The following is a 25461-nucleotide window of genomic DNA, read 5'->3' on the forward strand; positions in this document are numbered from 1 at the left end:
TTTATTCTGCTTAACATATTTTCAACTTTTAATGTTTTTTTTGGACTTATCTCCACTGTAAGTAGGTGGACACCTACTTATAAATAGACTTCTCTTTATTCAAGATCTTGCCGTGTCTATTTAGGTAGAAGAGTCTTATAAGGGAAGCCTAAAAGAAATGAGAGGCCCAATCTTTGGCTTTGATTTTCTGTGAGGAGTTAAAACTGTGTGATTGTACTGTCCTGTCTGAACCTCTTACCATAGTGGCTGTGTATACAGCAGTTACTGAGTTATTCCTGTGTCTTTGTCATACATATCTAAGGGTACAGTATAATTTGGTATGGTAATTTATGCGATGGCTTAGTATGATAGAGGATGGAGTGATGTGGTTACCCAATCTTAACCCTATTACTCTATCTTACCTGTATTTCCATATCTTACCCTGTTACCTCTCTTAACTATATTACCATATCTAGTGAATGCAGGCAGTCAAGATGACTGTCACCACCAAAGTTCAGAGATGTACAGTAAATATATTGGCCAATGTGTTTATTAAACATTCCGTGCCTTGTCAATACGTTATATCTTTTATAGGTCTATTAGCTGTTCCAAAATTTTATCAGTTGAGGGAAAAATTTATGAGTAAATGTATTGAGTTGTCATTTCTAATAATGAGCATAATGGATAAAGTAAGAAATTTTTATAGCATTAAACAATTAGTGGAATTTTAAAACTGACTCATGTTACTTTAAAAAATTAGTAGTCATTTTAACATTGGTCTTGGATAAGCCTTTTGCATCCTCTTAGTTAGTGTTCCTTCCTTTTTAATAACTGTATATTTAGCTGCTTCTTCTGTTTGATTAATGTGGAAGCTGTGCTAATTGATTTTATGTCATTCTCCTTTTCCAATGTAAAGAATTTATAGTGTAAAAGTTTGCCAGTAACACTACTTTTTCTTCCTCCTGTAAGTTTTAATATGTTATGTTTGATTTTTGTTGAACTTCAAATATTTTCTAGTTATTGTTTGTGATTGGTAAATATTTAGGGATTCCTAATTTTCATTACTAGTTTCATTTACATAACACATGTTTGTGATATCAACCCTTTTACCTGTATTAAGATTTGACTTATGGTCTAATTTTACGTCCAGTGAGTGCTCAAACAGAGGTTGGACAATTTACAAGCAATCTGATAAAAGATCCTGCTGTTGTTCACATAATTTCAATATTTTATCTCACATTAACTATTCCTAACCGTTTAGATGAATCATTAATTTCTCTTAACCTGAAACACTTGCTATGGAAACTTTATATTATTTTGTCATTGATATTGGGGACAGTATTTGCCAGCCTACCCAGGCCTTCTCAAGGTTCCACCTCCAGGCACTTGCATGATGTGTATTGTGGTTTACTGAACTCTGTAAGGCATTTCATTCACAGACTGCTCTGTCCAGTGGAACTTTTCACAAGGAATGGGCTAGGTAGCAAAGGAGGGTAATGTGGGAAGGTATTTGGCCATTTTTTTTTTATTTTTGTTGTTGCTGTTGCTGTTGTTGTTTATTTTTTAAATGATGTTTGTTTTGGGGGAAAAGTAGATTCTTCATTTAGAGAGTTTTGAATCCTAATTTCTACAGTAAGCAATATGATATACTTGCAGACTACTGAGAAGAAGCCCTCATTGGAGAAATGAGGTTTTAGATAATTGGGGCACTATTCTCAAGGCAGATTTGAAGGCTGTCTTTTAGAAAAATCACTTTATGAAAAATGTTCTCATTTGTACTGTTTTCCTTTAATTGTCAGTGAACAGTTTAAGTACAAGAGCGAGCGTGGGCTGGGAGCTCAGTGGCCCAATCCCTGCTAACATCCAGAGGCCCCAGGCTCAATCCCCAACACCTCCAGCTGCTGCAAAGCACCTCTTCATTGTTTGCAATGTGATTGGAGGTGCACATTCTTGTCTCTTCCTCACTGCCTCATGGACCATTCTAGTGCACTTCAACAGGTCATATTATATAATTTTGGAACGAGTACATGTGGGACTTTTTTTTTTTTCCATTTTGAGTACATACTGGTTTGTATTGGAGATACAGCATTTAATTATCAACTTGTGAAGTCATCTCCAGCAGCAAGCAGTGTCTCGAGTTTCTGAGATTGCCTTCTGAGAAATTAATTCATGGAAGCCTACCTTCCCTTCAATTTAAATATCTCAACAAAAATGATTAGTAATAATGCAGTGCTGTTTGGGAACTTTGAACATGTAGAATCAGAATTTAGGGTTCATGGAATAAAGTTCTGAATTTTTCACTTGGCATCTCCGTTGAATGTAGACAAAAATATCTGGACAAACTTCAGGTGATTGTTTAAAATATTAAATGATAATATGAAGTAATTAAAACAGTGTTGGCCACACAATGAGAATTTTACTATGTATACAATATGTGTATGTCATACAGGCAAAAACAAAGATAGTATGTAGTTTATAAATATATAAGATGGGCATATGTGTATACAGATATGTCTTCTTCCTGTGTGTCTCTGCCTCAGTCTGCTTCCTAGCTGGAATATGCATAAATTCTGAGTAGTCTTTTAATCTCTTCAGTTCCTTCTGAATCTATATCAACTTGAGCCATGCCCAAAACAGTAAATATATGATAAATATCTACAAATTCTCTTCTTTTTAATTTTGCTCTCCCAGAACTGGAAAATTTGAAGGATATTTATCAACTATTACTGATTTTATAAATTGGCAGTTCATTGTTTTACATCAATATGTATTTTGTCACCTTTTATGTGTGATTACTTATAATGTTTAATCAAAAACATAAGTCAACTTTTACTATTAACAAGTGTATATCTAGTTTTTAGACTCAGTCTTCCCATCTAGTTCTACAGCCCTCTGATGAATTGCAATGATTTCTAGGGTATTGAATTTATGCTAATTTTGAACCATGTGGAATTGTAAGGTAATGAAAATATGATCAGATACTGAAAGGCATTAATTGCATTAAAACATCATCAACCATTTCCTAAGGAATCAGATACTCAAAGTGTTTACAACAGATGTTTTTGAGCATCTGTTTTAGTATATTAAATAGAAAATGAATTTATCCCTATTATCTCATAACATAGAGGTATGTTGAAAAGGGCCCTTTTTCTTTTCCTCTGTCTATTCTTTTCCCTTTCCTTTGATTCCTCCATTCCATTCCTTTGGGTTTCTTGTCTGTTTGTCCTTTTCATTGTGATTCTAAGTGGCTTTAGCAAGCTGGTCTTTGCCCTGTGGGCTCTAAACAAAGTGAGTGGTTCTCAAGAGTAGAGCACAGTGATGCTAAGAGCTCCACTGTAAGCTGAAGACTCTTTGTGCTTATGGAGAAAAACAAAGAACAAAACAAACCCAACAACAAAATCCAGGGAACCAGGGTTTGTAAAAACAGCTATGCAAACAAATTCAAGGGCATATATAATGGTTGACTTTCCTTTATTATCTCAGTTTATGTGAGGACAATGCAGACAGTTTCCAATAAACAATGCCTTATTTTTGATTTATGAAAATGTTAACATTTTGTTTGCCCAGTCAGCATTTTTGAGGCTGGCTTAGCTGCTTGTTCCACTAGAGAGAAATAATAAAACCTAGGAAATCAGAGCCCTGATTATTATGTAATCTTCACCATAAGTGGTATTCAGGACAGATATTTCCATGGTGGTATGGGACTATAAGGAACACTTGAGTATTTGAAGGAAAGTGAAATGTGAAGAACTAGCCATCTCTGAATTCAAAATGTATTTCCAAGGTGATGCAAAATATATGAAGGGAGATGATAGTGTAGGCAAGCCTGTGCTGTAACCCATGATTGTCCAGTTATATAAAAACCTTTTCAAAATGGCAAATATCATTGTTTAAGAGCAAGGGGGAAGTATTCTATCAAGTCATTAGTTATTGAAAGAATGCTTGCTTTGTTGAAGGAAGATTATCCAAGTTAGTTCAAGCAATTGATTATAAAAGAGTTGCTTGTTTGAGTAGTCAAGCATGTGATTCAAATGTGGAGTTGCCTTGCTTTTGAATACAGTTTTGCTAAGTATTCAAATACTATTGAACACTTACTAAAATACAGCAAATCCTGCTACTTTCACAATTTTAAATGACTAACAAGTCAAATATTTTCATTACAGGATAGTTTCTACTAATTTATATTCTATTTAATTTTAGTCAATTGTGACTTTTATTAAGGAAAACCTTGTTTAATTCCATAGTATTGATTTTTCTGCTCCATGTCCAATTATTTATCCATTTGAGGGTAAGATGGTAGAATAAATAATGGTTTCTGTTATTATTTTTGGGTGTGTATACTTACTTATCCCTTTAGGAGAAACAAAAACAGTCCTATTGCAATTGTATAAAAGTAATAAATTTCATGATAATTTCTAGATTTGTTAATTGTGTAAATTCTTAAATATACTCACTAGAAAATTTAAAACTTGATTACACAGAACTACAAGGATACATTAAGTTGACAAAGAAAGTATTTTGAGGAACAACATAATTTTAATATTTTTAGCAACAAGTTTGACATACAGATTCTTATTTTAGTGATTCAAAATGGAACTGTGATGATTTTAAGAAAATTAACACAACATCCTGCAAATTATTTAGTTAAAGTATTTAAATAAAATCATTTATGTGTGTGGGAACAGATAACTATACAAGAAGTGGGTCTATCTGTATATGTGTATTGATATCGTTACATGACCAAATGCACTAAGTATGTCTCCATTATCTTTCCTTAGTGATTTTCAGATGGTAGAAATTATTGAACTTGTCCCAGGATTTAGAAGGAAATGCTTGTTTTAAGAAGCTGTAGTTTCTTAGATTTATCAAAACTTATTTGAAGTCTTGTGTGTTCTTTTAAGCAGAAAAGTATTTACATTATATACTTAAATATTTCTCTTACATTTCTAGTGAACAGTCTTACTTAAAAATATATCATATCTTTCATGTTTTCTTACTTCTCATTCTGCTGGGAGACTCTTAAGTGTTGTGGGGAAATATACTTTTTTTTAAAAAAAATATTTATTTATATATCATGTATACAGCATTCTGCCTATATGTATGCCTGCACACCAGAAGACAGCATCAGATCTTATTACAGGTGGTTGTGAGCCACCATGTGGTTGCTGGGAATTGAACTCAGGACCTCTGGAACAACAGCCAGTGCTCTTAACCTCTGAGCCATCTCTCCAGCCCGGAAATATACTTCTTAAGTAACAAAATTTTATTAGTTCTGTGATTAATATGCTAAAAGAAAGTATTTTGTTGTCTAATTGCATCTTTTATTTTATTTTTTACAGAAATGTTTAATTCAGTAAGTCAGAAGACAAAACCATGGATTTTTAGCAGTCAAAGAACAAATTAAGGTAATTCATAGATTATTATTGTTGAATATTTGCTAAGAATCTAAAAATATATTTACAATATGTGAAGTCAAGTTAGTATATGTTTTAGGAGAATTAGTCACATTGAAAATGCAGCATGCTTAAATGTTTTTATATATTTTGAAATGATATTTTAATATATTACATGTTTTTGGAAAATAGATTCTCTTTTCTGAACAGTAAATAATGTAGTTTAGCATATTTGCTGTTGTGAAGAAATACACCAACTATATGAAAAATGATTTGGCTAAAGCAAGTAGTTTTTGTGGCTGCTGCTATGGAAAGACATGATGGCTATATTACTTTATTAACAATATGTGAACAACTATGCCAAGATTTTTGCTCCCATTGGTACATGGGCATTAAGACAATGCATTGAAGTAATTCTTGTATAATTCATTTCATTTGCTCTCAATTTTTTATCCATAACTGAATAGGAAATTAATAAATGAAGTGTACTCATTTTTATATCCTCAAGATGTTTAATATATAAAGCAGATTATTTTCAAAACTGACCTATTTACTACAAATATATTTATTAGGTTCAACATGAAAATTTTCAGAGTATAAAATTAGGCTGGTACATATTTTCTCAAGCAAATCATAAGATATAAACCAGTTTCTTTTATGCATAATCGGTGGTAACACTTGGGATTTCTTTTTCCTTTTCTTTTTTTTTTTTCTTTTTGGTTGTTGTTTTGAGGATGATTTCTGAGGAGGTAGCCCAACTCAAAATCCTTCTGCCTCATTCTCCTGAGTTCTGGGATTATAGCCATGTATGGCAATGCCAGGATCCTATTGTCTATTTGGAGCTATTCAAATTAAGTTTTGTGAAGTAACTTTAAAATGTTATAAACATGCAGGAAAAATCAATTCTTTCTATTTTATCAGTATTCTTCATTTTGACTAATTAATATTTATTTTGATTCATTGAAACAGTAGTTATTTATTATAAACTACCATCAATGTACTTTCCAAGACTTTATAGTTAAACTTAAGCACACTCAGTGACTTAAGATTATGGAAACATTACAAATGCTTTTGTAGGCAGTAATTTTTAAATGGGTGTTCAGTGATTTAAATTTTTTTTCTTCTCTGTCACTTATTTTCCTCTCCATATCATTGGATGTGTGAACAACATTGGCCCTCTTTTTGAGAGTAAGGTATGGTTGAGTCGCTCAGGATTGATTAGCTTATTATATTGATATCTTTGTGCTGTAGACATTCATCTACTAATCTAAAATTGAAATTAGTTCAGTGATACAGGGAAGTAAATTAATTTAACAAAAAAAGGTTTACTCAATAATTCCTTTAAATATTTAAAAATATTGAATGGAGTATTACCTAGACACTCTCATCAGAAGCCAGTACATGACTGGGGGTGGTGGTGGTGTAGCTCTAAATCCTAGAATTCAAAGTAGAGTCAGGCAGATCTTGGAGATATTTCTGGGCCAGCCAGTTACTCTATGAGACATTTTCTCAAGTGTGAGATGAAGATATGAAGAGAGCTGTGTCAATCAGAAACAGACAACAAAAGAACAAATTATGTGCTGTGGGTGAAACCAGTCTCCCTGTGGACAAACGTGCCTGCATGGTTCCAACCTGATCTGTCAATCCCTATTTGCATCATCGTGTTTTTAAATACATATGTGTGTAGTGTTTCCTAAACTTACCTTTTAAAAATATGCAGTCTGCTTTGACAAGCACTGAAAGCTATATAAATGCCATCCAAATCAAGAGAGAGAACATATTCAGCACACCAGATTCTCCTAGCTTCTCCTTTTGTTAACCACCCCTTTGCCCACTCTCAGTACCCAGAGCCTCTAGATTCTGTTAATGTAAGACACACAATGCACACTTAAGAACCACGGGGAAGGGCTTCTGCATGGGAAAGAATCTTGATACATGACCTTTCATGTGTTATTACCGTGCCTAAGCTTCTGTTTCCTCTTGGGCAGGAAGAAGTTAATAAAATTTCTTACTACATAGCATTTAGAATAGAGTTCAGCATGTCAGAAATACTGTCTTGATGCTTGAGACTCAACAGGAAAGATGCACTGGAGAAGGCATCCTTTCCATAGTAAATGCCTTCTTTGGATGTGTTTAACCACACAACACCAAACCAAAGTTTCAAAATAATGAAGGGTGTTTAGTAATACTGTTCTCACAAAAGTTTAGTTGTTGCCTCCACTCTTTCGGGTTCCTAGGTATAAACACTTGTAGTAATGCTGAGACAATTTCCCACATGTGGTGTATCCATCAGCAGGTTCTGCTAGACTTCTTATCACCCCCTTGGCTACTGCCTTGAGTCCAATCTCAGCCCTCTGCTGCGTAGAAGAGATACCATGTGAGATGTTTTTCTTTGACCCATCTTTACCACCTTCGCATAAATCACAACTCAGTCTCAACTCCCTGGTCACTCCAGCTGGCTTGGCTTTACCATGTGCTTGAAAACCCCTCCACCAAGAGCTTTAACCCTTGTTTTCCTTTTACACTCTTCTCAGATACTCATATCGCCATACCTAGAACTCCCCTTCTCATGCTAGATTTTTCTGTACAAAAGTTTAAAATTGAAAGAAGCCAAGAGTCCTCTGTGGCCCTGACTCGTTTGTTGTATACTAGTTTATTTTTTCCTTGCTTCTTTAAATTAGTTTCTGTAGAGCCTGGCGAGATGCCTCCTTTAGCATAGTGCCTTCTTTGCCAAGTGAGTGTAAGAAACTTGGGTGGTGCATACTTTGTGACCCAGTACTGTGGAAGCAAAGATGGGCAGATTCAGAGAAGCTCTGTAGGTAGCAAACCCAGCCAAAGAGATGAACTTCATGTTCCTGTCTCAAAAACATAAATATGGAAAGAAGTTAAAGTGGACACATAATCTCTAGTCCTGATCTTCACAATAATGTACACACAAGCATGCATGTGTGCACACATACACTAATAAGTATATGTACACCATGGTCACACCAAACACAAACATGCACACACACATACATATACACAATAAGTTCATATATTTAAGACTTATTTCCTATTTATATATGCCCATTTCTGCTTTTGTGTATCTTTTATAATGTATCATTGGCCTTGCACATGGAATCATATAATAGACAGTTGGAAATATCATAGATGACAGTGTGAATCTAAGAAATAGATTATCTGGAATATTCTTGTAATAACTCAATTACTGTCAAATGAAAATGCAGTTTAAGGCAACTGCTAGGATTGAGTGGTAGTCACACCTTTGAGAATATTTCCAAAGAGAAGGTGACAGATCTTCATGACTATATTTGAATGATGAGAGGAAAGCTGAAGTCAGGAATAGGTATTGGGTTGGAAACAGATAATACTGTTATTGGTACCATGTAGTGACCTGTTTAGAAAGCAAAGTTTCTTTAAATATAAATCTATATATGTATGTGTGAGGTATAAATTATTCATATTTATTAGATATAGATACATAATTTATTTTATATACTCATAATTTATTATATGTAATTTATATTTTATAACTATATAACATATACTGACCTATTTTATGCATTATGTATATCAATATAAAGAAGAAGTGAATACAGTTTTATGGCAATAGCATTCAAACTAATGCTAATTTTCATTTTTAAGCGGAAATTATTCCTGAAAATACATAATGCTTTAGACTTAAGTTCACTAGTGTCTCTCACTTCTACTCATTTGTTTATGGAAAATTAATACAGATTTGATTTGCTAGGGAATTACATTTCTAATTAATTTCAAGGCCACACAGAAAGTACAGGATTCTGAAGCTGGCCAGGGGGCAGAGTGAAAGCTCATTGATTATTCATACCATCATTCCTACTTATTCCATGCTTAGTGGCTGTCACAGGCTGTCAGCCACATAGTTAGTGCCCTTCAGAATTCACGTGCACAATCGGCAGCCTTTGGAAATCTGCATAAAGATAAGTCTGACATTGGATAGATGGCTGCCCATTAGTAGAAGACAGCTCAGATTGTCAGCCATTTATGCCACAGAGCTGACCACCACGAAACAGTGATCAGGAAATGCAGTATTGGCAGAAAACAAAATCACTTACTAACCCAAACCAAAAAAAAAATCGGTTTTCATAGTTTTTTGTTTTTTTGTTTTTTTTTTTAAACAAAATGTAATGAAATCATCATCAGTTACCAAGTATCCTGGCATTAGTTTCTTTGGTTGTCATAATTTTATTTGGATAATCTTTAATGTTGAAAAATGGTTATAAAATACCTAACCTTTGCCTTACTTGGTTATATATGTATATATGTGTATGTATGTATTGAATGTATTGATTAATTCATTGAAGTACTAGTGATGGAACCTAGAGATATGTGGATACTAGCCAAGCACTCCACCACTGATTTATAACCCTGGCCCTCTTTGTATTAATTATTAATTTGTATTTTAAGAGAATACTCCCAAGGCTTCCCTAGCTGGTCTGAGTGTATTCTGTAGCCCACACATGCCTTAAATTCAGGATCTTTCTACCTCAGCCTTGTGTTTTCTGTTATGAGAAGTATCTGTTACAGTCCTGACCCACCTGTCCTGGATTGAGTTTGTGTGTTTGAGGGAAAGACAGAATCTCACTATGGGGAACATTTCCTGATGATTGTTTTTGAGTACATACATTTGAACTTCTTGTCCATTGCATGGTTTGAAATGACACACTTTAAATGTTTGAGGAATTTTAACAAACATGTGTTTTTAGAACCATAACTAATGTTTATCTATTTCCATCTTAAACTTTCTGTTAAGTGTGTTTTCTCTTGGTAAAATGACCTGAAATACAAGGCTTGTGGAGAAGCCATGATTGCCAAAACAGGACACCAGCCAATTTTATCACCTAAAACTTGCCTCCTGTTTCTCCCAATTGATTACCACCTGTGTATTCCCCTCATCCCTAGAAATCACAGGTTATTCTCTATTCCTGTCTATAAATTTTCAGAATAATGTACAAACAAGCCATTCAGTAAGTTGCCTTTTGAGTCCAACTGTGTTTGTTCAGCATAATGCCTTGGAAATTCATTCTTGTTGACTGCATCATTAATTTATTCAACTTTTATTGCTTAGGACTGTGCCTACCATAGTTCAGTTATCCATCTATGACAAACATTTGGGCTTTCTAATTAGGAAGTGATAAAAATAAACTCATGCATTGTATTTGCGTGTGCATACATCTATGACTGTGATTGTGTGTGTGTGAGCTTTCAAGAGCCATCTAAGGTAAATACCCATGTAGGATGGCTGGGTCATATAGTTAGGAGATATCCTGAATTATTTTGTTGGTACTTTATTTTTATACCACTTTTTATTATTTCTATTTAAATTTCCATTGTTATAAAAAATTGATATTGTGAAGGCTATGCTCTTAAAATTCTGGGTTTCAGAAATTCTGACACCAGCTTAAATATTGAAGGACTGAATATTTTGTTGTTCCTTGGATGCAGGTGGAAAAATTACATCACTGAGTAAAAACTTAGTTTTTTTTTTTTGTGACATTTTCCACTCCATTTTGTGAGTGTGTCTTGTTCCTACAGTAAATGATGGCAGATTAGTCACTTACAATAATAACAACTTAGGAGTTTTCTGGACTTCATACGATATTCACTTGCTTAATGAATGTGACTTCTCATGTCTAGTGCTTTTTACATAGAAAGGACCTCAGAGAAAATATTTTACAATGTTTATAATAGATTTGACCATAGAAAACTCCACAGATTCTAAAATAATTGAACATTAGAAGAAGAATAAATGTAGAATCTATGCACACACAAAGCCATTATAGAAGGTTGGTTATATAGCAGGTTTTGTCCATTACTTGTTGGGTAAAAGCTTCTTTATGTAACCCGGAGAGTGAATTATATATAACTTACAAATATGGTCCTGCTGGGAAGAACCCTAGACTCAAGTTATCTTCAACTGTGAGTCTGTCTTGGTGTTACTTTGAGACCCAGAGCGCGTCTCATAATCTCTCTGGATTGTAATATTCTCATTTGTCCAATTAGTGGGGGCAGCATTAGAGTCAAGGACCTTCTTGCTCTAAAAAAATATGATGCTGCAATTCTGTGATGATCTTATGTCATGGAATAAATGAGTTTGCCTTTGTATTTAACTGATTCTGTCAGAGGTCAATGGTAAGCAAATTTTAAAAGGATTGGAAGGTATAGTTAATGAAAAGCCAATAATGGTATTGGAGAAGAGTCTACAGTATTTCTAAATAACTGAATCTTACAAAATTACCAATTGATATAGTGCTTTTCCAAATTTCATATTCAAAGCACAGGACATAAATTATATATTACTTAGACATATGAAAAATATTAACTCATAACACCACTATCATTTTATAGCATTTTCTGAGAACTGTAATTTTAATTTTTAACAATATTTTAAATATCAATAATTTATTTCTTTAATTAGCACCCAGTTAATTGTGAAGCATAGCCTTGATAAATTCATGATTTTAAAATGAGTGTGCTTTTTAAAGTATTTATTTTTAATTTCTTTTTTGAGTGTTTTGCCCACATGCATATATATGTTCCACATACTTGGTACCCATAGACCCTGGGAGGGGTCATCTGATCCTCTGGAACTAGATTTATGGATGGTTGTTAGCTTTCAAGTGGTTCCTGGAGACAGAACCCAGGTCCTCTGCAAGAGTAGTCAGTGCTCTTAACATCTGAGCCACAACTCGAGCCATTGGGTGTGCATTTTCAAGAAAATAATTTCAAATGTATATACTTTAAGGATACTGATGCAAAAGATTCCTTTTGGTTATGTGTCATTCACAGTAACCACTGATTCTTTACATATCATTGTCTAAATGCTGAGAGATATTATCAACCTGAAGGAATAAAACATTATTATTATTTATTTAGCTCATATTAGTATCTGGCATATGTAAAATACACACTATATTGGAATAGTAATGCCATCTTGATTTGAGAAAATCTGCTACACACTCGGTAGAAATATCGACAGATGGCTGTGTGATACTATACAAGTACTGTAGTAGAAACTTGAAAAAGAGGAATAGTTTTCAATGCAAGGCCTTAGAAACTGGTAGCTGGTGCATAAAATTTTATTACCTTAAAATAGAATACATATTCTAAGAAAATGGACATCTCCAGATCAAATTACTTTTCTAGGAAATTTAATTTGTTTGGAGGGACATTCATTTTTTTGTGCATAATGATAGAATATTGGTAAATAAGAGTAAATTACGAGTTATGAAGGGGTCTCATTTATATCATAAACTTAACAAGCTGTCTTTAAAAATAGTTACTAAAGCTGGATGGTGGTGGCACACAACTCTAATTCCAGCACTGGGGAGGCAGAGGTAGGCTGATACCTGAGTTTGAATCTAGCCTGGTCTACAGAGAGAGGCCCATGACAGCCAGGTCTATACAGATTAAACCCTGTGCATTGGTGCCAGGTCCTGGGCTCGTTGCATGAGTTGGCTGTTTGAATCCTGGGACTTATGCAGGGACACTTGGCTCGGTCTGGGAGGGGGGAATGGTCCTGCCTGGACTGAGTCTACCAGGTCAACCCCGGTCCTCCTCGGGGGAGACCTTGATCTGGAGGAGGTGGGAATGGGGGGTGGGCTGGGGGGAGGGGTGGGCGAGAGGGGGAGAACAGGGGATTCTGTGGCTATTATGTTGAACTGAATGGTGTTGTAAAATAATAATAATAATAATAATAATAATAATAATAATAATAAAAAAATCAAACAAACAACAACAACTAAAAAGAATAGTTACTGTGATAGGTATTTTTTTAAAAGGAAGATGTCTTGGAAATGTGAGAAATTCATTGAAGTTTGGATAAATTGAATCTAATGGAAATGGTTCACAAACCAGTCCTTCCAGCTCTGATGCAGGTTCTTTGTGAACAACCCTCACTATGCTTTAATGCAAGCCTTCGATGCCCCTGCCATTTATCTGGCGCAAGCTAGCCAAACTTTCTCTTATTTCAAACATTAAGAAGTTTACTTGAATAATTTTCCATATCTTTTCCATCTAACCAGAGCTCATCTTGCATATTCTTATTGAATTCTTACTACATATTAGTGAAATAGAATCTAATTGCTTAAAAAGAAAAGGGATTGGGTTTCTTGATTCAGCCTACTACTCTCTTCAATGTTCTGAGAATAATATATAATTAGCTACAATGTTGATCTACAAACCTAGTTCCTGGGGGTATCATCTGAAACTTCCTCAGTAAAGTACAATAGAACCAAGCAGTTATTTGTTGGCTTTGTTGCCAAAAATTGTGAATGGCTAGATTTTCCTTAACTTAGTGGTGATACATATACATAATGATGTAAATTCACCATCGTATGAATGAATGAGGAAACCATGTTTTCTAAACCCATATTTGGTTAAATTGTATCTCAGTGTTCTTAGACACAAGTTAATAAATCTTTTGTTTCTATCTCCACAAATGAAGTTCTTATTAAACTATATTTACCTTGATTCAATGTCATTAAGAATCAACTACACTACATTAGCAATATTTTTGATTATCGATATATGGATAGTTCAGTAGTAAGCAGTTCAAAATGAAAGCTTGATTTTAATCTTGATGTCAAATAAATATCCCAGGGGGAAAAAGTGCTTCTTATCCTGGCAACCCATTGAGAGTGTAGCTGTCATCCTGACATCACCATTTCAAAGAATGGCTGCTACAACCACAGACAAGAAAGACACATCACAAACTTCTGTTGACAAAGTTTTTCCAGACAGTTTCTATTTTTTTTTCTTACCTACATTTTTTTACTTCCGTCTCTCACTGATGATTTTTTTCATCTGCATTTAAAACACAATGTTACTGTTGATCCTTGAACATTAAATATGATGAAATTATCAGCGTTCTAAATGGTCATATAAGCCACTTAGCATACATAATATCTCCAAGAAATGAAAGCTTTCATTTCAAAAACAGCTGAGTATAATACAGGTGAAATAAATCAGAGACTGATAATGTATCTGTAAATATTTTTATGGACATTAGAGCCAACAGACCACCAGGAAACAAATTTAATAGAAAGCAGTTTTGAAAACATTGCTGCGGAAGAGAAGCCTTCACTGTTGATGGAGCAAAGAGTGTCTCACATAGCTTTCTCATTCTATCTTCTGAGTGAGCACTTCTTGCTGTGGTGTTCAGTGCTAGCAGACCCACAGGAATGATGAACTAATACATGGTGCGTGTACCCAGCACCATTTATTTACAGAAATACATGTTAAATCCACATTGGAATTGAGATTTTTCTAAATTGGACTTATCACCTACTTTAACACAGAAAGGAAGAATTGGTTTGTTTGTGAAATGGTTACATGAAGCTTGTGCTTTTCCCTTCACATGCTTGACATTTTCCCTGTACACACAGATCATCCACCCACAAAATTCATTTAACTTTAGCCAAAGCAGAAAGTGAACTTTTGACAACATTTAAGAGTTCCGTTTTAAAAATCAAATGTTAAAAATTGTCTTTTTAGCATATTCTTGTTCAACAGATAGTAATAAAGTCTTTCAATAAAAGAAAAAAGAAATTATTTTAATTTCATTAATCAGCACACACTAGAGGTCTATAAAACCTTTATGAAAATATATACATCAGGTCACTTAGTAACATTTTGTTATGTTAATCTGGAGAGGAAATTTCTATTTCTTTACATATAAAACAATACTGTGCATGTGTATTTGTACATGCTACTGTATTCATGGGAAGACCAGATGACAACCTGCTGATGTTTACTTTCTTTCTACCCTGTGTGTTCCAGAAATTGAACTCAGGTCTTTATCTTGGTGGCAATCTTCATTACCCACAGAGCTGTCTTGAGGCCTAGACAATGTCATTTTGATTTACACTGGATAGAATATTGCCCACTTGACTTACTTGAACCAAGGTCACAACTGTTTTGTATGTTGAAGAGTTTTATCTACAACACATTTTGTAATATAGGCAGAAGAAGAAAAAGAAAAGCAGCTTATCTTTCTAAGCAATGATTATTTACTTATAGCTACCATTATTGCATACTGAAGTTGCTCAAATCTGAATAGTCTTTAAAAAAATCGCAATCATCCAACTGAAGAATATAGGAATATAGGAATCTTGTGTCACTGACCTAAGCTATTTTGTCTCCTTTGTTGTGTCTGATAACATTTAAAACAGCAAAGGCATCATGTTCAAGGTCTTCAGCCAGACTTTTTAGCAAGATTGATTCATAATGAGCCTACATAGAATCAGCCATATTTGGTATTACTTGGTGAAGGAAGATTTTTGTTTTGTCTTTTCAAGGTTTCCCTGGGTTTTGCTTAGCTGGTTACCCTACCTTTTTGACTTCCTATGTTCTTTTATTCTTTTAACTGTATTTATAGAACATCTGGTATAGCACACAATTTAAAATATGCATTTGAAACCCTTGGGGCATCTGTGGAGTAAGAGACGACATATTCAAAGGATCTTTTAAAATCAGCATTTATTTAAGTAGCCACATTGGAATTGATGTTAAGAATGTGTAAAGGATGATGATGATGATGATGATGATTATCTTTTGCTTCTCTTTGGCATGTGCTTTGCAGTGGCCATGCCTCACTCACTCCCAGGCCCCTGTGTGACATTTACATTCCCACGTGCCTTTCCCTTCTTTAACCTTCCTGGCTGCAAAGGAAACAATAACTTACTCCAGGGTCACTTGAATTTATTCACATATTCTAATTAGAAATAAAAGTCCTGAATGGACCATTTGTAGTACAGGACAATCCTGTGCTTGTAAGTATGGAGTCCTCGGAAGTAGAGATTGCCCATAGGCTCATTAAAATCATTATGTATTCAAATACCAAAACAGTTTGGACAGTAAAAATTTCTTTATTTAGCTTATACTCAGATTTTAAAGATCTATGACCTTTAAATGAACTGTGTGCAACTTTCAGGATTAAACATGACTTTAAGAATATTTTTTCACCTAAGAAATTAACAGTTAATCTGTAAAGGTCAGTGTAGGTGGGTTTAACCTGATTCTGAAATTTGCTATTATTGCTACACATGAAGTAATTGGGATAAAAATTAAAATTTTTAAATGATTGAAATCATGTATAAAACAATATTTTATAAAGTAATTATTTTATCTTTTTAGGTAGGGTCTCTTAATTTTATAGATCTAATTCACAGATGCTGTATGTCATACATATTTACAGTTATTTAGGTTTACAGATGAAGTGAAAAAAGGTTTTAACAAATAGTGAGAGAAACATTATTCATTTGTAGTAAATGATCAAAATTGCTAAACATGAAATGGCTTTCAAACCAATTATATCAAGATATGGGCTGGAGGGATAGCTCAGCCATTAAAGGCTAGGCTCACTCAAGATGTCTTTTAAAATTGGGCCTCCATAGTACTCTAAAGGTTGATGGCTGGAGTTACGTAATGTATCTTTCTGACTCTAAATGTTTAACATTTTATACTTTTGTTGTATGAACTTAAAACTATTTCCTCCAGGATTTCAGAAAAGAGAAAGAATGTTGTTCATATATCCTCTTGTATATGGTAAGCAAAATAAAAGGTACCACAGTGCCAAGGTATAATTTTCTAAACTAACATGTAGCATTGACTAATACATTTGTCCTTAGTAATGAGAAATGAGGCACATGATTTTGCCACTGTTCTTTTGTTCTTTTTTGGAAAATTAAGATGACCACTAAGAGAGAATATATTTCTAGAGTGTCAGGAGTTCATCAGCTCCTGCTTGAACATGTCTAAGAGGAAGAGAGGAAAGGGCAAGATTCTGTTAAATTTACAAACATCAGATGAATATGTTGAACATAGTCATAAATTAATGGTAAGAATATAAAGGGATAATTCCATGTAAAAGGGGCAATGTAGTAACTGTAAACATGAGCATAATCCATATTATATTTGAGTAAATAAAACACATATTTTCATTTATTGGATGAGTATGTCAGACCATTGCAGGATTTTGCTGGAATTGAACAGGCATGTGAAATAGACAGCAATTTTTTTTTTCAAAAATTAAAAGCTCCTATGGTATATATAAAGAAGATGACTATATGCTTTGTTTTCCCCAAGGGATAAGAAAGTTAACTAGAAATAATTCCTCTGTTTGAACCCAGCCTTCGTGGGAGACTCAGCACTCTATATTGTCCTGGTGTTCCCTGTGAAGAACTGCAATGCGAGGCTGCTGTAGCCACGGCTCTTTATTCCTCCCAAGCCAGCTACTGTGCTGCTAATTAGAATTGGATATTGGTGGTCCTGAAATGTGGGAGACCATCAATGTCACTTTGTGTTAAATTTTAATCACACAAGTTGGGACATTCAGAATTATGGTTTCCATGGTAACCACAACACTGAGCCCTGTGTGAGGGCATTACAGTGAGGGTCTTTGATTAAGAGAAAGTAAACCAGAAGTGAAACAAAATGGTCCATATGTGTAGCTAAAGTTACCAAAGGGGGCAGGAGAGGGAGGAAAGAAAACGAAAAAGTACAGTTCCCTTTTCCTTAATTATATTTGCTTAGTGGTAGGTCACGTGTTCTTGCAATACACTGAACAGTCTGTTAGAGTTCTCATGTGGATGCTTGTGTTCATTGGATTTCAATGATTATTTCTCTAGCACCTTTCAATTTCTTAAAATTTATCCTATTTACATAAAAGAAGTGTTATTTACATACTTCTTTTCATATAAAGTAACCGATGATACTGACTGTGGGAGCCTTCTGACTGTTCCTGTGGAAGAAGGAAAAAAAATTTTTTTCCATTGAAAAGTTTTTCTTTGAAAAGTCGTAAGGTGGAATTACAATACTGGTGTTTTGTCTATGATCTTTCATTGGAATAGTGCTGTTGTGATAGCTATATGTAGTTTCATTTTATTATATGCATATAGACATCAACATGAAATGTAGTCTAATTCAGAACAGAAAATAAGTAATACAAGATGTATCGAATGTTGATCACGAACAATATATTAAATAAGATAAATGGAGTCACTGGTCACAGAACATAAAATGTGTATGGAATATTTCATTTTGAAGCATACATTCTGTCAAGAATGGAGATAATCATTACAAGATTATGTTACATCTTGTTTAATTTAAATGACAATGAAAACAGTTGTGTATTAGCTGTGCTTGAGCCTTGTTCGTGTCCTGGAAATAGAGTGGTCTGCTTAAGTGGAGGTTTTCATGTATTCGAGTAACACTTTATTAAACCACTATTAGGGTTTAATTTTCCCGAGATTGACATTATTGGTTTATCTTTCAAGGAACATATGGTCTAGTGACATTTGGCTCAAGATAAGGAAAAGTACAGGTTTCTCCCCATTTTTAGTCTTGAAATATAGAAAATGCTAACCAGACTAGTGATTCTTATGATATACTCCAACATTACATGAAATATGTTCGTATTAGGTAATGCAAATTCAGTATTCTTCTATGAATATTTAGGTGTGGATGAGTGCTTTTGTCTTATATTTAATGGCACTTTACAGACCATTAATCTATTGAAAGGGTCAGAAAGCTGTTTATTAAGGAGCCTAATAGGAACCACTTTCCACCTATCAGCTTTGCAGGATGCAAGCACTGCCCTAAAGCTCCCCTTCACAGCACAAGCTTAGCCATAGGAAAGGAGGAATATAGAGGAGCATATCTGCTCCAGTGAAACTTCAGTTTTGAGAACATGTAGTGTATGTATATATATAAGTTCATTGACTTGTTGAAGCACTCACTAATGTGAAAACACATTCTTACTTCACAGGACAAAAATGAAGTAGAATGGCAGGTTAATCTTGGCTATTGTTTTGCTATACGGTAACCAGTTGACTTTGGGGGTTATGGATTTTAAAATTATCTTCTTGCATGACAAAAAATTGTTCTTTATATAATTTGCATTTTTGAAATTATTCTATATGTCTTCCCTAAAGACACTGTATTTTATGATCCATTTAAAAAAATAATGGTGATACCATTTACCACTCAACATATACTACCCCACATTCAAGTTTTAATGAAGATGATAAATAAACAATGATTTGGACACATCAGCATGTTGATAAGTTCTTGCAAAATGTGGTTTACTGAGGTAGCTACAATGAGCTTTGTTAAGTCAGACTTTAAGTTCCTGATATAAACAACTGAGAGGAAGGAAACCATTTATGGTTGTGGGGGTTTCAGTTCATAGTCATTGGCCCTGTTTGTTGAGCTAGAACAAGATGGTGCCCCTGTGTGTGGCAGGGGGCACTCATCTCATTAGGAACAGAAAGGGACCTAGGTCCAGGTAGAGTCTTCACATTCAGACCTCTGGAGACCTACTTCCTCCAGACAGGCCTCTCCTAAGGTTTGCGCCTCCGTCTGACTGGTGAGAATATGGCCATCAAAGTGGATCCTTCATTGTTGAGTCCTAACAGCTTAAACATGTCCCATCCACGAAGTAAATAGTCCCAAGCATACCAGGATACTGACATTCCTCTTTAGGTAGAATGACGCTTCTCTGAAGTTTATAATATGAAGTAATACACTGAATTTGAGTTTGTGTATCTGTTTGTGCAGAGATGGAGTCACAAGATGAGAGAAAAAGTAAATGAGCTTGTTAATATCATTCTTTTCCCTTAAACTCATTTGTTAGAAAAGTCAGCTTTCTCTACTAGAGCAGAATGAATAAAGATCGGTGAGGTGTTTATTCCCATTTTTTCTTATTAAAATATGAATTCACAGGGAAGGGTTTCCTGTCTGTCATTTTTTTTTTAATTCACTCATTCAATTGCATCACAAAAAATTATTTATCTATTGCATTAATCTACTTGGGCTACCATGCCTAAATATAATCTTGGCGGCTAAGTAATCTAAAATTATTTTCTTAAAGTTCTGGAGGCTAGACATCCCAAGTTACAACTGATTTGGTTTATAATGAGTTTTTCTCTGTCCCACCAGCTAGTTCCCAAATAATGAAATGAAGACTTTTTATTAATTATGAAAGCTCAGTCTATAGCTTGGACTTGTTCCTAACTAGCTTTTATATCTTAAATTAACCCATTTATGTTAATCTAAGTTTTGCCTCATGGCTTTTTACCTTTCTTTCATCTTGCACCTCCTGTTTTCACTCTGTCTGACTGGCAACTCCACCCTTCTTCTTCCGCTGAGTCTTCTCTGTCCCTGGAAGTCCTGCCTAACCTCTTTTTAGCTATTGGCTGTTCAGCTTTTATTACACCAATCACAACAATATATTTTTCATACAGTGTACAAAAATTCCACAACATTAGTTCTTGGTAAGGACTTTGTTCTTGACGTGAATGCAGCTGCTGTCTCTGTCCTCACATGGCCTTTACTCACTGTGTGCACATTTTTAGAAAACCATCTTGTGTCTTTTCATATAAAAACACTCACCCTATAAGCCTTTACCCTGCGATGAGATAAACAGTTTTCATTTTGTTTCTCTCCCAATTTTGCAACACAAATTCTCAAAATACTGGTGATTTTTGAAATGATAACTGTGCTGTTGACCCTTGGTTCTGTGTTTGAGATGCCTCATGGTTGTGGACTTCTGGAAACATTCAGGATCTGGCCTGGCTGCCAGGACAACCAAATGTATGACTGGTAGTCGGGAAGGCATTCAGTCTTACTTCTCTGTCTCCAAAGTTGGAAGTTTGGAGATTGACTTAATCATGAATTACCATTTACTAATCAACAGTGTCAAGGGCTTCTGATTTGGTTAACATGTGTGGATGCAGAGAGAGTGGCACCTGCAGATGGCGTTTGATGTTTGCATTTCTCTCATGTGCCCTTTGCCTTATGGATCTGCTCATGTATGTGTGCATGTGTGTATGTGTATAAGTTTGAATGGTATGCTTTTATCATACAGCTCAAGTAACTGTATAGTGGTGTTCTACTCAGTAAGTGTTTTTCTCTGAGTTTTGTTCAACAAGTTAATTGAACCTAAGGAGGGTGATAAAGGAAACTTCTGACTTCCAACTGCTTGATCAGAAGCATAGATAAAAATCTCAGACTTTGGCCTAGTGTCTAAAGTTGGCATGTGGGAGGGGTACCCTATAGGATGGAGGCTTTAACTTGAGGAATGTATTCTAACATTACTAGATGGATCATAATTTCACAGTACTGTGTATAGCCAGTTTTTATCAAGGAGAATCATAGAATTGATTGATATTAGTTTAAACCATATGCCTTCTGTGACATATCTAAAAGAGAAGTAACACAGAGAGAAGAGTATATTTGTAAAAAGAGTGACAACATTAAATCTTAACTTTTCCCATAGAAGCTCTATCTACAATTCAGTCGCAGTGGGGATTAGAGTTTCAACATAGAAATTTTAGGAAGGGATTAAATTCAGTCCCTAAAAAGCTTCACTATGCAAGACTTTATACTCAGACTGAACATAAAAATAGTTAACAGTTTCTGGTGTTAGGGTATTTACAGCTCATTCATGGTGTAGACATTACTCACATTATAGCACTTATTAATGTGTTATTGTAAGCCAAATAATGTTTTTAAGGAGAGAAATACTCCTCAATGCTATTAAGGAATATACATTTATAGGCTATATAATTAGAGAAATCTAAATCTTCTGGATAGCTTCAGAGAAGAGAAGACCTACATAAACACTATTAAGGTGTGTTCTATACAAACTAAAAAACTTATGAAAAAAAAAAAAACTTTTGCCTGTAGAAAGCTTATTTCTGTGTTTCTTCCCAGCTAGTTACTTGAGGATGAATACCTTTCTCTTTTCTCAGTGCAACTTAAAATTTAGTCTGCAGAAATCCAGAATATGCTCATGGTTTATAAACCTTACTCTGTTGGCCTTAAAAAAATTTACCAAGGAAAAGTATAGAATCACATCACTTTACATTTCTTTATTGATTTCTTTATGGTTCAACGTTTCTTATTGCAGAAGATGTCTCTGAAATTACTACTGCTGAGAAGTGGGAAGGACTTTTAGTAAGTGAATGTTTTATCAGTGCTCTGAGTTAAAAACCAAACAGCTTGACACAATGTGTAATTTAGTCTAGTTAATAGCATGTCACTTTGTTCTTTCTCAAAACATGCCTCATAGTATCAATCAAAGGGGGAAAAATCCATTCATGACTTATAAGATCAAGAACAAAGTAGTAGAGTAATAATATAGTTATATGCTATATAATTATTTAGTTTTAAATTATTTAATTTATGTGCTAAATAAGCCATTAAATTATGGCTTAAATTACAAAAGATTTCTTGTAGATTGAACATGTACTTTATTTTGAATTTAATTAAAATAAATGTAAGATTATCATAGAAAATGATACATTAGTTTAGTGTAGTCAACTGAATATAAATAACATTGGGACAAGAATATTTTTGCTGGGTTCCACTTAACCAGAAATTCATTGCTAAACTCTTTCCTAGACATATTTCTGGAAAAGTATTAATAGTACATAGTTGCATTCATGAATATATATGGAAATATTATTTCCAAAAAATTTACTTTTTGAGAATTTCATACAGTGCATTTTATCTTATTCAGAGCATCCCCAACTCGCCCCAGATCTATGTCCATCACTCAACCCACCCAACTTTATAAAACGTTCTGATTCTCTCTTGCATGAAATCTTCACTTAAGACTTTTTGGAGTTTGTACTTCTTGTTCAGCCTGTAGAATTAAAAAACAATTTTTAATTAATAAGGGTCATGATGATTTTATATTGAATAAATGTTTCTGGCAACTAAGGAGATATGATGCTTTGTAGATTTTCTTTTCTTTTCAGTTTCTTTTGTGTGTCAGGAACTCAACCTTCAGTGTAATTATTAGGGAAATTGTTCACTTTTTTTGTTAATATCAGTAATGAATATTATTATCTAAAAGGTATTTGTAAACTCTTAATACAGTGAACCATGACCTATAAATCAGATAGTTCAGATATGTTTTTATAGTAATATCCAGATGGATTATTCAGTCTGAGGTTTATGATGACAGTAAGACCTTTTGGACATTGCTTTGCTTCTTTCCTGCAGTATGAAAGCTTTTTGTTAAGCTAAGTGCCATATTAAGCTATATGCCATTTATTTCAGCTGATTTGAATCCCTGCTAGTCCTGAGATAAAAGTATAAACTAAAGATTATAACTAACTGTTAAAACTATGAGATGTAGATAAACAAAAACAAAAACAAAAAAAAGTGTCAGTTAAAACTTGGACTCAGAGAGCTTAACCCTATGTTGCCAGTCTTGTGTTAGAAGCAACTTCGCAGTGAATGTAAAAGTTAGGTTTTTCAAATTGCCAAATGCTAGATTACTGAGCAATTAACATTAATTCATGCAGTGGTCAGCCACAGCAGAAAAAAAAGCATGCATTTTGATGTGTGTAATTCAACATCTGGTTGTCACTAGAACCCTAAGCAAACGTCATACACACATGCCAGATGTGGCTTATGGTTGTATAATAGTTTGTGTTGTTCAGCCAAATGTGGTTGAAAGACGTCAGAAATGTTTCCAGGAGTAAGCAAACTTCAATTGTTGCGTATGGAGTCATTCAATGAAATCGTAAAAACATTCATAATGAAAATAGTTAGCACCAACTGAGAAGGCCCTGAACACCTGCTATTTGCATATAAAATTACTGTATTTAATTTTCACATGTATCAACTCTGAGAACAGATTTTGTTTGCTTTTCCTGAAATAGGGGAGAAAAATGGAAATGCAAACTCTATGCAAAGTTGCACAGATAAAGTGGTAAGCCAAGCTTTGACTCCCTGAAGCCAAGATGCTAAAGGTACTTTGTGCCCTCTAGCAATTGTGTCAAAGTTCTGAGTGTAACATATGACCCTGTCTCTGACAATAACCTGGATATCTATCTTCCCTGGGTCAAAGAAACTGATCCTTACAATACTCAATTAGAGGTCCTTGGTGTTCTTACATTAGTTAACAATATATTTAAAAGATGAAATGTAGTGATATTTGATAAGGGAGACAGAGAAGACGCATTTTCATCTACGTTTTTTTGATTAAGTTCAGACTTTATTATTGGTTTCACTTGTATTTGCTCTGTTGGTACTGATAAATGATAATACACTTATTTTTAGAAAGAAAAGATTTTTAAAATTTGTATTATTTTAGTTTCAACTTTTTGTTAGGATACAACAGAATGAATAATGTGATTAGATGTGTGACATTATTAAATAGTGGCAATATATTTATATAAGGAGAGACAAATGATAGAAATATTTTAACTAATACTGCATGTATATAACAGAAAATATTCAGCACAACTTATTCAACATGTTAGGTTAGTAAAAAATGTAAAACACTGTTAGTATTGTTCTGTAATAGGTGAGCTTATCTGCTATAATGGCCCAATGATGTCATTGGCATTTCCTTTTGCTAATAGCAGTGTGCTACAAGCCACAAATCATTCTGTGGTTCCAGCTGTCATAAAGAGAGTGAATGGTTTTATATTCTAACTAAGGTTCAAAATTAAAAAATTAAATATTTTGATTATAATTACTTTAGCCTGATTCACATAGGCTTTATTGCATTCCTGTGGCATTCTAAGTAAGATAAATAATTACATATGTAATTCAACAAGATTTCTGGTTTTAGTTTCAATGATACTATTTGGAGTCATTGCCTAATTCAGATAAAATGAAACTTTATGAGCTTTTATTAAAATTTTTAAAAAGTGGGGCTGGAGAGGTGGCTCAGTGTTTAAGAGCACTGGCTGTTCTTCCAGAGGTCCTGAGTTCAATTCCAAGTGGCCTCCTGGTGGCTCACAACCATCTGTAATGGGATCTGATTTCCTCTTCTGATGTTCAGATGAACATGCAGACAGAGCGCTCATACATAAATAAATGAATCTCTTTTTTTTTTAAATTGCAGAATTAATAATATAGACAAATTGGGTCCTTTTCCTAGCTGGAAGCCAAAATTAAAGCTGCAATAAAAATGATACAGCAAAGAATTACACTCAGTCGATGTCCCTCAGAAAATAACGTTCTTTGATGATATAGAAGTACATATGCCCTTCATATATATAAACTTCCTTTCTTAAAATCT

At 34.1% G+C, this 25461-nt stretch overlaps 1 protein-coding gene across 21 annotated transcripts in view; it reads left to right on the plus strand.

The window, feature by feature from the left end:
- Window positions 1-25461, plus strand: part of Adgrl3 (adhesion G protein-coupled receptor L3) — a 747948-nt gene that overhangs the window by 167672 nt on the left and 554815 nt on the right. For all 21 annotated transcript variants that reach the window (XM_076546498.1, XM_076546504.1, XM_076546503.1 and 18 more), the window contains one exon: window positions 5319-5384. The gene's annotated coding sequence lies outside the window, so the exon portion shown is untranslated. The remainder of the gene's footprint in view (window positions 1-5318; window positions 5385-25461) is intronic.

The sequence above is a fragment of the Peromyscus maniculatus genome, chromosome 10 (assembly GCF_049852395.1).
Source record: "Peromyscus maniculatus bairdii isolate BWxNUB_F1_BW_parent chromosome 10, HU_Pman_BW_mat_3.1, whole genome shotgun sequence".
Lineage (NCBI taxonomy): Eukaryota > Metazoa > Chordata > Mammalia > Rodentia > Cricetidae > Peromyscus > Peromyscus maniculatus.